Source organism: Puma concolor, chromosome C1, assembly GCF_028749965.1.
Source record: "Puma concolor isolate L17-30 chromosome C1, mPumCon1.1.hap2, whole genome shotgun sequence".
Lineage (NCBI taxonomy): Eukaryota > Metazoa > Chordata > Mammalia > Carnivora > Felidae > Puma > Puma concolor.
Window position 1 is genome coordinate 127866312 of NC_141674.1, and position 12071 is coordinate 127878382.

A 12071-nucleotide genomic window follows, 5' to 3' on the forward strand; every position below is an offset into this window, starting at 1 on the left:
TGCACTAGCTGGTCCATCTGCTTATACCACGCTCCATCAATTACATACATGGCTACTTTTCTTGATTCCTTCAAGGGTCTTTTCTGAAATGTCAATTTTTCAATGTAAACTTGACTTGCCTACCTTATGTAAAATTTCAACTTTCATGCTAGCTTCAGCAGCACATATACTAAAATTGGAATGATACAGAGAAGATTAGCATGGCCTCTGCATCTGCACAAGGACGACATGCAAATTCAAGAAGTGCTACATATTTTTGAAAGAAGGAATTTTAGGGGCGCCTGGGTGGCTCCGTCGGTTAAGCGTCTGGCTTCTCCTCAGGTCATGATCTCACGGTCCGTGAGTTCGAGCCCCGCGTCGGGCTCTGTGCTGACAGCTTGGAGCCTGGAGCCTGCTCCGGATTCTGTGTCTCCCTCTCTCTCTGACCCTCCCCCGTTCATGCTCTGTCTCTCTCTGTCTCAAAAATAAACATTAAAAAAAAAAGAAAAAAGAAAGAAGGAATTTTATAATTGTGGCAAAATGTTAACAATATGTGATTCTGGGTCTTGGCACTATTCTTGTGATTTTTAGTATGTCTTACATTATTTCAGAATACAAGTTTAAATTTTTAAAAACAAGAAACAAACAAGAATTACAACTCCCTATTATCTTTTCTGTACCTTACATTTTCTTTCTTGACAGCACTTATCACCTTGTAAAACACTGTATGATTTAGTTACCTGCTAAAGTTTTTGCTTATTGTCTGTCTTTCTACACTAGGTTATAAGCTCCATAACAACAGAGATTCTTGTCTGTTTTGTTTCCTGGTGTATTCCATGCACCTTGAGCAGTCAGTACCTGGCACTAAGCACTCATCATTTATTCTATTAAAGTTTCAAAGGAAGCGGGGCCATGATTAGAGAGACTAAGAGGTTGAATAGTTCCTAGAGATGAGAAAGTATAAAGTGGGTCTCTAGGAGTGCATGGCTGAACTAGTGTGGAAATAAAATTCACAGAAGACACAGCATTCCAGGAACTAGAAACTAGCATGTTGTATCAGTTGGGCTATAGATTTAAACATAGAAGTCACCCTGTGGTGCGTGGGTGGCTCAGTCAGTTAAGCTTCCAACTTCAGCTCAGGTAATGATCTCGTGGTTCGTGGGTTCGAGCCCTGCATCAGGTTCTGAGCTGACAGCTGAGCCTGGAGCCTGCTTCAGATTCTGTGTCTCCCTCTATCTGCCCCTTCCCCTGCTCAAGACCTGTCTCTCTCTCTCTCTCTCAAAAATAAATAAACATTAAAAATTTTTAAACAATTAAATAAATAAATAAATAAATAAATAAATAAATAAAGATAGAAGTCACTCAAAGAAGTAAGACAGTAAGCCAAATTCAAGTCACAGTAGGGACACTGGGGACATAGTTTGCAGAGTGATTAAGATTAGAGGGGAGTTGTTTAATGAATACAGATTAGGGCTCCCTGTTAGGATATTAGGGTATTAGAACACCTGAGAAAGTTCTAAGATAGAAAGGATGCCTACATACAGAAAATTCTGCCTCATACAGAGTATCAATCAAACCTTCTGTTCAATTTAATATCAAATTCAGTTAAAGTAGGTAACTAAATTTCAAAAATTCATCCTAGGCAAAAATTATCAGTGGAAATGGTTCCAAGAACTACAGCAATTTGGCTACATACAGTGTAGCTAAAAAATAAGATGATTGGGGGACGCCTGGGTGGCTCAGTTGGTTAAGCGGCCGACTTCGGCTCAGGTCACCATCTCCCACTCCATGAGTTCGAGCCCCGCGTCAGGCTCTGTGCTGACAGCTCAGAGCCTGGAGCCTGTTTCAGATTCTGTGTCTCCCTCTCTCTGACCCTCCCCCGTTCATGCTCTGTCTCTCTCTGTCTCAAAAATAAATACACGTTAAAAAAAAAAAATTAAAAAAAAAAATAAGATGATTGGGAAAAGTGGCAAAGAAATAATAACAGGCCAGATCAGGGAGGTTCTCAAATGCCATGCTAAAAAAAAAAGTCTGGATTTTATTCTGTAAGAAACTGAGGGCCTTTCCTAGAGTTTAATCAGGCAATTAGTTTACAAAGATTACCTTGTCAAATTTGGAAGACTAGATGTGGGGGCAGGGAAAACCTTTAGAAGCAAGCCTACCACAAATAGCCCAGGTAATAAAATTTATAATTTCTTGGCTTCAGACTCCTGTATTTAATTACTTACCTGACATTTTGGACATCTGATAGACATTTCTAACCTAACTGTCCAAAACCAAAGTCGTATTTCTCCGCCACACTTGTGTGTTCCCTACCTAATCTCTCAGTAGTAGTACAACCGTGCAAGTTAACTCAAATCAGCAACTTGGGTTCACTCTTGATTTCTCCCTCTCCTTTAGTCACCAAATTAAATCCATTTATAATTAATTATTCCTAAGGCATATCTCAAATGCATTCAATTCTTTCCAGTTGCAATGCCATCCCAAACTATCACTGCTCCACTGGAATACTGCACTAGCTCCCAAATGGACTCTCCCACATTTTCCTTAATATCAGTTGGTTTCCTTAAAGCACTTGCTATAATTAACAACTCTTTTTATCTATTTACTTGAATTTTGTCTTTCCCTCTTACTGAAATGCCTTCATAAAGTCAAGAACTATAAACTGTCTTATTTATCATTTTACTTCAGCACTCTAGTATCAGCCAGGTCAATAAACAACAATATTTATAAAACTAACACATATTTACTATAAGCCAGGCACTATTTTATATACTTTACATTTATTAAGTCATTTAAACCTCACAATAATCTGTGGTGTAGGTATTGTATTATCTCAATTTTATAGATTAAAAAAAAAAAAATTAAGGCACAGATTGTCAACTAATCTGCACAAGGTCATCCAACAAGTACGTGGCCAAACCCAGAATCAAACCAAGGGAGCCTGGAGCCCATCCTCTTGACTATTAACCAGCACTTCTCTTATCAGATGTTCAATAGATATTTCTTGACTAAATAAACAAATGAGAGGACAATGAGAAGAACAGGTTTAGGGCACATGTTGAATTCGAAGGACTTGGAAAAGGCTATGAGGTACAGTGGGATGTTGTAATTACCATACAGAAGTCATCAGATTCTACTGGAAACCACCTATAAAATGCAAGCCTCTTAAAAAAAAAAAAAGTGATTACAGGGCACCTGGGTGGCACAGTCAGTAAAACATTCGACTTCAGCTCAGGTCATGATCTCACAGTTCATGAGTTCCAGCCCCACACCAGGCTCTCTGCTGTCAGTGCAGAGTCTGCTTCAGATACTGTCTCCCTCTCTCTCTGCCCCTCCCCCACTTGTCTCTCTCAAAATAAATAAGCTTAATTATATATTTTTTAAAAATTGGACATGCTTTCAAACTGTAAGCTTTTATACCCAAATCCGTAATAAAAACATGTTCTGACAAAGCACTGAGAGCCCCATTAAGCCTTGACTGTATCTATCAAAATTTCTGTATTAATATAAAATGAAATATTTGTCTTTAAGTAGCAGTCAGTATCTATATGAATATCACACATGTATTTTACTCAAATATAAAATTGCAGAGATGGACTTTAAATTTGACAAAATGATACCAAAATCTATCTTAAAAAAAAAATAAACAGGGGGCGCCTGGGTGGTTCAGTCAGTTAAGCAACTGACTCTTGATTTCATCTCAGGTCATGATCTCACAGGTTTTAAGTTCGAGCCCCACGTCAGGCTCTATGCTGACAGCACAGAGCCTGCTTGGGTTCTCTCTCTCTCTCTCTCTCTCTCTCAAAATAAATAAACATTAAAAAAAAACAGAAAATGTGAGAATAGCAAGAAAATATCTAAAGAAGAAGAATGGAAGCACACTTTACCTACTTAATAACAAAACATATTATAAAGTTACAGAAATTAAGATAATGGGTATGGTACAGGTCAAAGACAGAACAATGAAAACGAACAGGGTCCAAACAAAATCAAGTATATATAAATTGTAAAATTAAATGTAAGAACAAATTTTAAATTATGTATAAATATTATTTTTTATTATCTAATTTCTAAGCATCACAAATGCTTTCCTATGCATCACAAACTAGAAACTATAATGGAAAAAAGATATTTTTCAAGAGTAAAATAATTAAAACTATGTCATGGAAAAACAGCATTAGAAGTTAAAAAGACAAATCTAAAAATGGGAGTCAAGGGTTTGCAAAATATATGACAAAGAGTTAAAAACCTAAGTAGTAATTTCTTTAAAATTAAGAGACTAAGGGTGCCTGGGTGGTTCAATTGGTTAAATGTCCAACTCTTGGTTTCAGTTCAGGTCACAATCTCAGGGTTCGTAGGTTCAAGCCCCACGTCGGGCTCTGCACTGACAGCATGGAGCCTGCTTGGAATATTCTCTCTCTCGGGTAGAGCATTTGACTGGAATATTCTCTCTCTCTCTCTGCCCTCTCCCCTGCTCACGGGTACTCTCTCTCTCTCTCTCTCTCAAAACAAACAAAAAAACTATTAAGAGACTATGATAACAACAGGCTATTCATGAGATTAAACAACGGACAATAAAAGATGCTCAATATCAACTGAATTCAATTACAAACAAAGCAATGAAGAACCACTTTTTGAAATCAGATGGGATAGACTACAAGATGGCAACTGGGTGCTTTCAAACACAGTAAGAAAGAGAATGGGCACATTTCTGAAGAGCAGTTTAGGAATCATGGAGTATTTGTGGTTAAATAACCTACTTCTAAAAAGTTAGATTTACAGGATAATCAGGCAAGCATATAAAGATGTTGCTCACAACAGGATTCCTTTTAAAAGTTAATAATTGGGGGCGCCTGGGTGGCACAGTCGGTTAAGCGTCCGACTTCTGCCAGGTCACGATCTCACGGTCCGTGAGTTCGAGCCCCGCGTCGGGCTCTGGGCTGATGGCTCAAAAAAAAAAAAAAAAAAAAAAAAAAAAAGTTAATAATTGACCCAGCAATCCCACTTCTGGGCATATATCCAAAAGAAATGAAAACAGTATCTTGAAGAGATATGTGCACACCCATGTCCAAAGGCAGAAGCAACCTAAATGTTTATTGGCAGATGAATGGATAAACAAAATGCAGTATATACATACATATGGGAATATTATTCGACCACGAAAAAGGAAATCCTGTCCTATGCTACAACATGGATGAACCTTGAGGACGCGATGTATAAGTCAAATAAGGCAAAGGACAAATACTGTGTGATTTCACTTTTAAGAGGTATCTAAAGTAGCCAAATGCTTAGAAACAAAGTAGAATGTTGAGTGCCAAGGGCTGTGGGAGGAGGAAAAGGGAGTTGTTGGTACAAAAAGTACAGTTTCAGTTTTGCAAGATGAAAAAGTTCCAGGTATCTATTAAATAACAAGCTGCATATACTTAACACTACTTAAAAACAGTTAAGGTGATAAGTTTTAGGTTTTTTACCACAATCAAAGTTAATAAAAAATAACGTAAATATCCATCAGGTAGGACTTGGTTATGTTAGAGACACACAATTTAATACTAGATAGCAATAAAAAATGATAATATTAATATATATCTAGTCATCCACAGCCTACTGTTGAACTAAAAAAAAAAAGTTTACAAGAAAGCAAGGTAGTGTGAGAACATGCAAGCAAATGTCTGTACTTACAATAGAGAGATATGTAAAGATAGTCACCAAAATTTTACGGTGGTATCTCTGGATAATAGTATCACAGATGACCTTCTTTTCAATATTTGCCTGTCTTTTTAAATACAATGAGCACATATTACGTACTTAACAAAGGATACTTGAAAAAAAAGAAGTGATTGCCACCACTGGTTTCAGAATTCTAGAATGGAATTCTACATTTCTCACCCCCTATGTGTCTATAGCACATCTTGGGGAATCAATAAATACTTGAGAAACAGGATTAGTGATTAAGAGATCAGGAATGAGACAGACTTGGATACAAATCTCAGCTCCAAAGTTAACTGATCAAGGTCTTAAAGTCTTAAAGAATGTCATTCAACACCAATTTCTTCAAATATAAACGTCATATAACAATACCTGCAGGAAAAACTTAAAGCACTTAATATCATTCCTGGCAGAGGAAACACCCAATAAAATGGCCATAATTACTAGTTCTTAACTTGATTTATACTGGAAAAACTCATCACAAAACGAAAAAACGAAACTGAGCATCTATAGAAGCCTATACTGAAAATCTCAACTGCATTAAAAAACAAGAGCTCTATATTATGCACCTGAAAGTAATACTGTGTGTTAACTCAAATTAAGATTAAAAACTCAACCAAAAAAAACAAGAGATCATGCTCTGTTGGACCCACAACACTGATGCTTAACTCAAAAAAAAAAAAAAAAAAGAATGTAATTGACCATTTTTGAGTATCAATCCTGTGCCCTTCTGTAGTTTATCTCCTTCCAAACAGCGTTTAGAAGTGTGTTTGTAAAAGTGGGAGTTGTTAGCTCAGAACTTCTGAGCCCGTCTTCAGTCAAAAGGAAGACCTGAAGCCATGCTTCATGCATGCAAAGCGGCTAAAAACCTTAGAGGCACCCTCCACAAACACATGTGTGCAATCTAATAGTGAGCAATCAAAAGATAAGCAAATTGGGACTCTGGGATTGAAGATTAGGGGAGCATTATCGCATTATGAACCTCGGAACTACCGCCATCCCATAATACCCACTCTTTCCTAAAATACAATTACATGTCGTTCAACTTCCTATCTCCCTAGCAAAAAACTACCGACTTGCCCGCCACGCCACTCCGAAAGCCACACCTGGTGTATTCGCTGCAGAATGTCCAACTCCCGCCACAGGTTTGGCTCGCGTCCGCCCCAAAGCGGAAGTGACTTCAAAGGGCCAAACTGAAAGTAAGAAAGTTAAAATACTAGGAATCTAAAAGCCCTACGGCATTCTGAGAAAACTCTTCTCTGACTACCGTTTTCTGCCTTCCCTCTTCTGTTAGGGTGGCGAAAAGGATTCGCCACAGACTTGAAACTGGTTCCCCGCCCCAAACTCCAAATCTTTTACATTTTATTCCCTCTCATTGGCCAACAAGATGCCATTCGTACCTCCCAGGAACTACAATTCCCGTCAGGCCCCAGGAGAAGTAAAAGTAGGAGAGGACAGAGGTGGGGGCAAAGCGCATTGGGAAGTGTAGTCGCCTGCAGACCGAACACAGCAGTAACCCCGCCTTCTCCCACTGAAGCTGGAGAAACCAGGTGTTCAACTTAAAACCCGTTACCGCTAAAGGGAAGAGCCAAGCCCTTAAACAGTTTTCCTCACTTCCCTCCACATGGAGGATGATAATGTTTATTTATTCCTATAAAGCTCTATAAATATTCCTTGAAGAAATACGGTTGTCCTTCCAATATCTTCAGGTCAGTAAAACTCCCAGAACTCCTCCACCTCAGGCTCCCAACTCGTGGGAAAAGGTGGCTTTTTTTACAAGTGGGCAAAATGGCTGTCCTCTTAGTTTTACCATTGGTTGTCCTTTGCGTCCTTCAAGGGCGGTTACTTACCACTGATTGGTTCTTTTTCCCTTGAGGGTGGAGGAAGACTTGGCACGGCTCTCCCGCGGCCCGGGAGGAGATAAAGGGGTGGAGAGAAGGCAGTTTTTTCAGGCCTGATTGGATGATCCTCATGTCACTCGGAGGATGTATAACCTATGATTTGTCGGCTGCTCCTCAAAGAGAGCGAAGAGGCGGGGCTAGTGCGTGGTGGGAAGGGGCGGGATTCTGCCAGCCGCGGCTGCCGCTGGAGCCGGTGTCCGGGCTGGTGATGGGGTTAATTCCCTTTCGTAAGACTCTTACTTGCACCCACCCAGCCCCGCCGTCGCCCCGCCGCGCCGCGCTCCAACCGCCTCCTCCTCCTCCTCCTCCTCCTCCTCAGTAACGCGGGTAAGAGATGCCCTCCCCTCCCCCCTCCAGCTCCCCGGGAATAACGCGCCTCGCTCCCCTCCCCCGCCCGCTAACCGGTAGCGCTAACGGAGAAGGAGGCAGGCAGGGGAGAGATGTGTGTGAGAAGGTGGCCTTCCCCGCCGAGCCATCGCTTTTCCAGCCAGGGCCCCGCCGAGGTGCTGCTGCTGCCAGCCCGCCGGGAGGTCGGGTTCCGAGGGAGCTCGGCTCGCCTGGCCCGCCGCTGCGGCTGCAGCTGCATCCACTACCTTGTGCCCACCGCCCCCACCCGGGGGCCATGTGAAAAGCAAACCCCTCGAGGCCTAGCGGAGGAGGCAGGGGAAAGGTTCCTGAGTCCCTGCCATGGCTGTTGCTTGCTGCCCTTGCAGCCCCAGGGACTCAGGAACCAGCCACAGCAGGCCTGCCAGGAGCGGGTGCCGTGCGTGGTTCTGCTCTCTCGGGTGGCTGGCGCCGGTGCCTCCGGCTCCCCGGCCCACACCACGCCTCGGCCCCCGGCCTCGCACTGGGAGAATTTTTAGAAAGAAAATCAGGCGTTCCGACCAGTTGGTGAAAAATGTAGGCACATCTTGCCTGTGGCACCAGAAAAAGCACAATGGGAATATTGAAAAGAAAGTTGAATGACTGTCAGTGCCACGGACCCCGGGGGTCGGATTTACACACATTATGGTTGAGCCCAAGGCTCAAACCTGTGTTTTTGAAGTTTTTTGTTCTCTTTTTTTGTTACTAGGTGCAGAGGAGAGTGCCTCTGCTTTTTGAGCTTGCTTTTATGTGGGAACAAATTGTTGAGGCTGTCTTGTCCCGTGTGTAATTGTCCTGGGATAGCAAGAAAGTTAAGTAAAAGGTGAAGAGGTGCTTGCTCAAGTAGTCTTAGTAAACAGCAGATGATTTTTCTGGTAAGATTTTCCAGGAAATATGTGCATGTAGATTTAAACCTCCATGGTTTTAGTTTACCTAGTTGTAATTCTGAAGAAACCATTTGCTTTTGGCTTAGATGTCATTGATAACAAAAACTTTTTGAGTAATGAAAAGGTGGTTAAAGTCTAACTGGAAGCTAACCTGTTTGTAATATTGGAAAGAGTAAGGTCTATGTAATATTTAATATGGTTGAATACCAGTGTAACTGGAGTAATTGAACACATTGTAATAAAATTTGGTATATTGCACTATTTTTGAGAGCAAATGTTTCTTCCTCACATACTGATTAGGTGCTCATCTTTTCACACCTTTTTTGTTGTTGTTGGGTGTTTTTGTTGTTGTTGTTGTTGTTGTTGTTTTTTGCTTGGGTGAATATGTCCTTAAATAATGGATTCTGTAATTTGTAGCAGACCTGCCTGTGTCAAGGATAACATTTTAGGCACACTTCTGAGGCTCAACTTGTTACCAGAGTAAACTTGGTTCTGAAGAATAATCAGAGTTTTGACAGACCATTTCTTTTGGGTCTAGGGACACCCTACTGGCTTAATGATCTTACCTGTTCCATAACTAAATCGCTTGCATACAGAATTACATAGATCCAGGGGCGCCTGGGTGGCTTGGTCGGTTAAGCGTCCGACTTCAGCTCAGGTCATGATCTCACGGTCCATGAGTTCGAGCCCCGAGTCAGGCTCTGTGCTGACAGCTCAGAGCCTGGAGCCTGTTTCAGATTCTGTGCCTCCCTCTCTCTCTGCCCCTCCCCTGTTCATGCTCTGTCTCTCTCTGTCTCAAAAATAAATAAATGTTAAAAAAAAAAAAATTAAAAAAAAAAAAAGAATTACATAGATCCATAGATTCAGGATATGCTAAAAAAAAAAAATATATATATATATATATGAGAACACGTAACCCTGAAAGGTAAGTTCCCTCCGTTCCCCCACAAAGTACCCATTGCTTAACTTAGTCTTTTCTAAAACTTGTTGGTTAATTGATAAATTATAGAATTGATGCTTTCGGGTTTCATATACTTCATGTACAGAAAGAACTGATGAAAATATAGGAGGCTTGTGCATTCTCTGATTAGTGTGGGATCCTTTTGTGAGTTTCAGTTCAATCTCCTCATCTATATAATTGGGATGATAGCACTTAACTCTTGGAGTTGCCAGGATTAGAGATGAGTATATAAAGGCCCTACCATTGATTGTGTTTAACACATAGTATGTATTATTAAATATTAACATATTTTCATGCTTAAAAGAATGAGTTTGTTATTTACACGCACAAGATGTTGCAGCCTGAAAACTTGCTCTGTGAGGCAGAGGAGCACTATGGGAGTTTTCATTTATGTAGGGGCTTAAATTGGTAAAGTTTGCAGCTAGCCATTTTTAAATTAAAAGGTATGTGGGAAATTGGTTACCAGATACCGAAGAGTTGTTTATTTTATAGAAGGTTTTTACTTATGCGTTAAAATCCACGTTTGTGGAATATATTTCGAGTGAATTATTTTGGGGAGAAAGTATGTGGTAAATTGTTGTAGTGATAAATTCTCCTAGTATCTTTTAAATTTTAGTTAGTTGATACATGTTTCAAGGTCTGGTTTATATACCTGATATCCATATTCAGTGTGCTATCAGGCTGCTGACAAGCAACTCTTGCAGAGTTAAGATTAAGTAAGTCATTTGAATTCATTCAGCCACAGGCGGACTACAGTTTTGTTGTTGTTTTTAATTCTCAATATTTATCCATACTTGGGTTTTTCTTTTCTGTGAAATAATATACCAGACACATTGTTCTTTAGCTTTTCAGGCACTTTTGAAAATGTATTGGTCTTCATACATACTAGTGTCTTTGCAGTTTGTACCTGTAGACAGATTTGAGTTTAGCATGAAAAGTTGTATTATGAAGTCTTCGGACACTAATGCCTGGCCAGGGTTCAAGGCAGCCATACCTTATGCTGAATAGTGAACGAACACAGTATGATTGGATGCTCCTTTGGGGAGTCTTATATGGCAGCAGCAGAATATTTTACAAAATTGAAAAAACTTTTCCTTAAATTGTGCAGAAGAAATGCACTCCCATGCCTTGCCAACTAATAAAAGATTTTCTGGTACTGGCACTTTAGAATACCCAATTATACCCATTTGAGTTAATGTTAAGTTTTAATTCTTCAGAAATAGAGAAGCGCTGAGAGTTGATAATACTTTTATTTTCTCCATTCTTGAAAATGTTACAATAATGAGTTGATGAGTTTGTAATGTATCATTGCTATTTGAATCAGAAAATTTCACTGTTAACACTTGATGATCTATTGCAAATACTCTTTGACAGTTCCTGTGTCTAAAAGGTGTGGTTACAAAAGGCAATGAACTTTTCAAATGGCTATTGTAGTTCCAAACCACAGAATCAGTACTCTGTCTTTGTATTCACACACGTATACAATGATGATAAGTTATTATTTGTAACTGAACTAAACTGGGATAGATAAAGGAGCATGTCAGTTTTTCTCAGTATAATAGTTATTTTTTCCAAAGTAAAATAATCTTGCATTTAATCCTTGTGAAATCTCATGTTTACTAGTAATACAGACATGCAAAGAATCAAATCATAAAATCAAACAAAATTTTATTAAGTTAACTTTGCTTCTCAAATAAGTATATGTTATATAATTAAGCAAATTTGTTTATACCTGATAAGATGTAAGAATGGAAGCATCATTCAATTCAGTTAGTTGTTGGGTGATGGTTGAAATAAGAGATGAGTTGTTCAATCCTAACTGAAAGCTAGTTCTTTACCTTATTTTCCAACAGTTTGTTTTTTTCCCAGATTTTATCCTTGAATATTTTGCCTATACTTACCATCTTAGTCTCTACGCATGCCTATTAATTTTTTATTCCCATGAGTTTTGAAAGCCTATACTTTATGAACTTTTCTGTTTGTTTGCCTTCTTAAAGATTTCTTTTGTAAGCTCACTTCTCTAAGCAAATCATGAAGTTTTTGTGCCTTATTTCGTAAGTATTAAAGCTTATGTTTAAATTATTGTTTTTATACCCTACTTGACTAGTGTTTTCATCTACAGCTCCCTGAAAGTACTTTCTCTACAAAAGAAATTAAGTATGCAAAATAAATTACATTACATTTGTTTTTATTCTATTTTTTTTTTTTAAGTTTATTTTGAGAGAGAGAGCATGCATGCTCACACAAGGGAGCATGAGTGGGGGAGGGGCA

General features: G+C 39.4%; 1 protein-coding gene and 1 pseudogene across 1 annotated transcript in view; one reads left to right on the plus strand and one right to left on the minus strand.

Moving 5' to 3' along the window:
- ZRANB3 (zinc finger RANBP2-type containing 3) overlaps positions 1 to 7022 on the minus strand; it is a 317797-nt gene extending 310775 nt beyond the window's left edge. The window contains exon 1 of the mRNA XM_086715199.1: positions 6795 to 7022. The gene's annotated coding sequence lies outside the window, so the exon portion shown is untranslated. The remainder of the gene's footprint in view (positions 1 to 6794) is intronic.
- Positions 146 to 258, plus strand: LOC112849042 (U6 spliceosomal RNA; annotated as a pseudogene).
- Positions 7023 to 12071: the final 5049 nt, after the last annotated feature.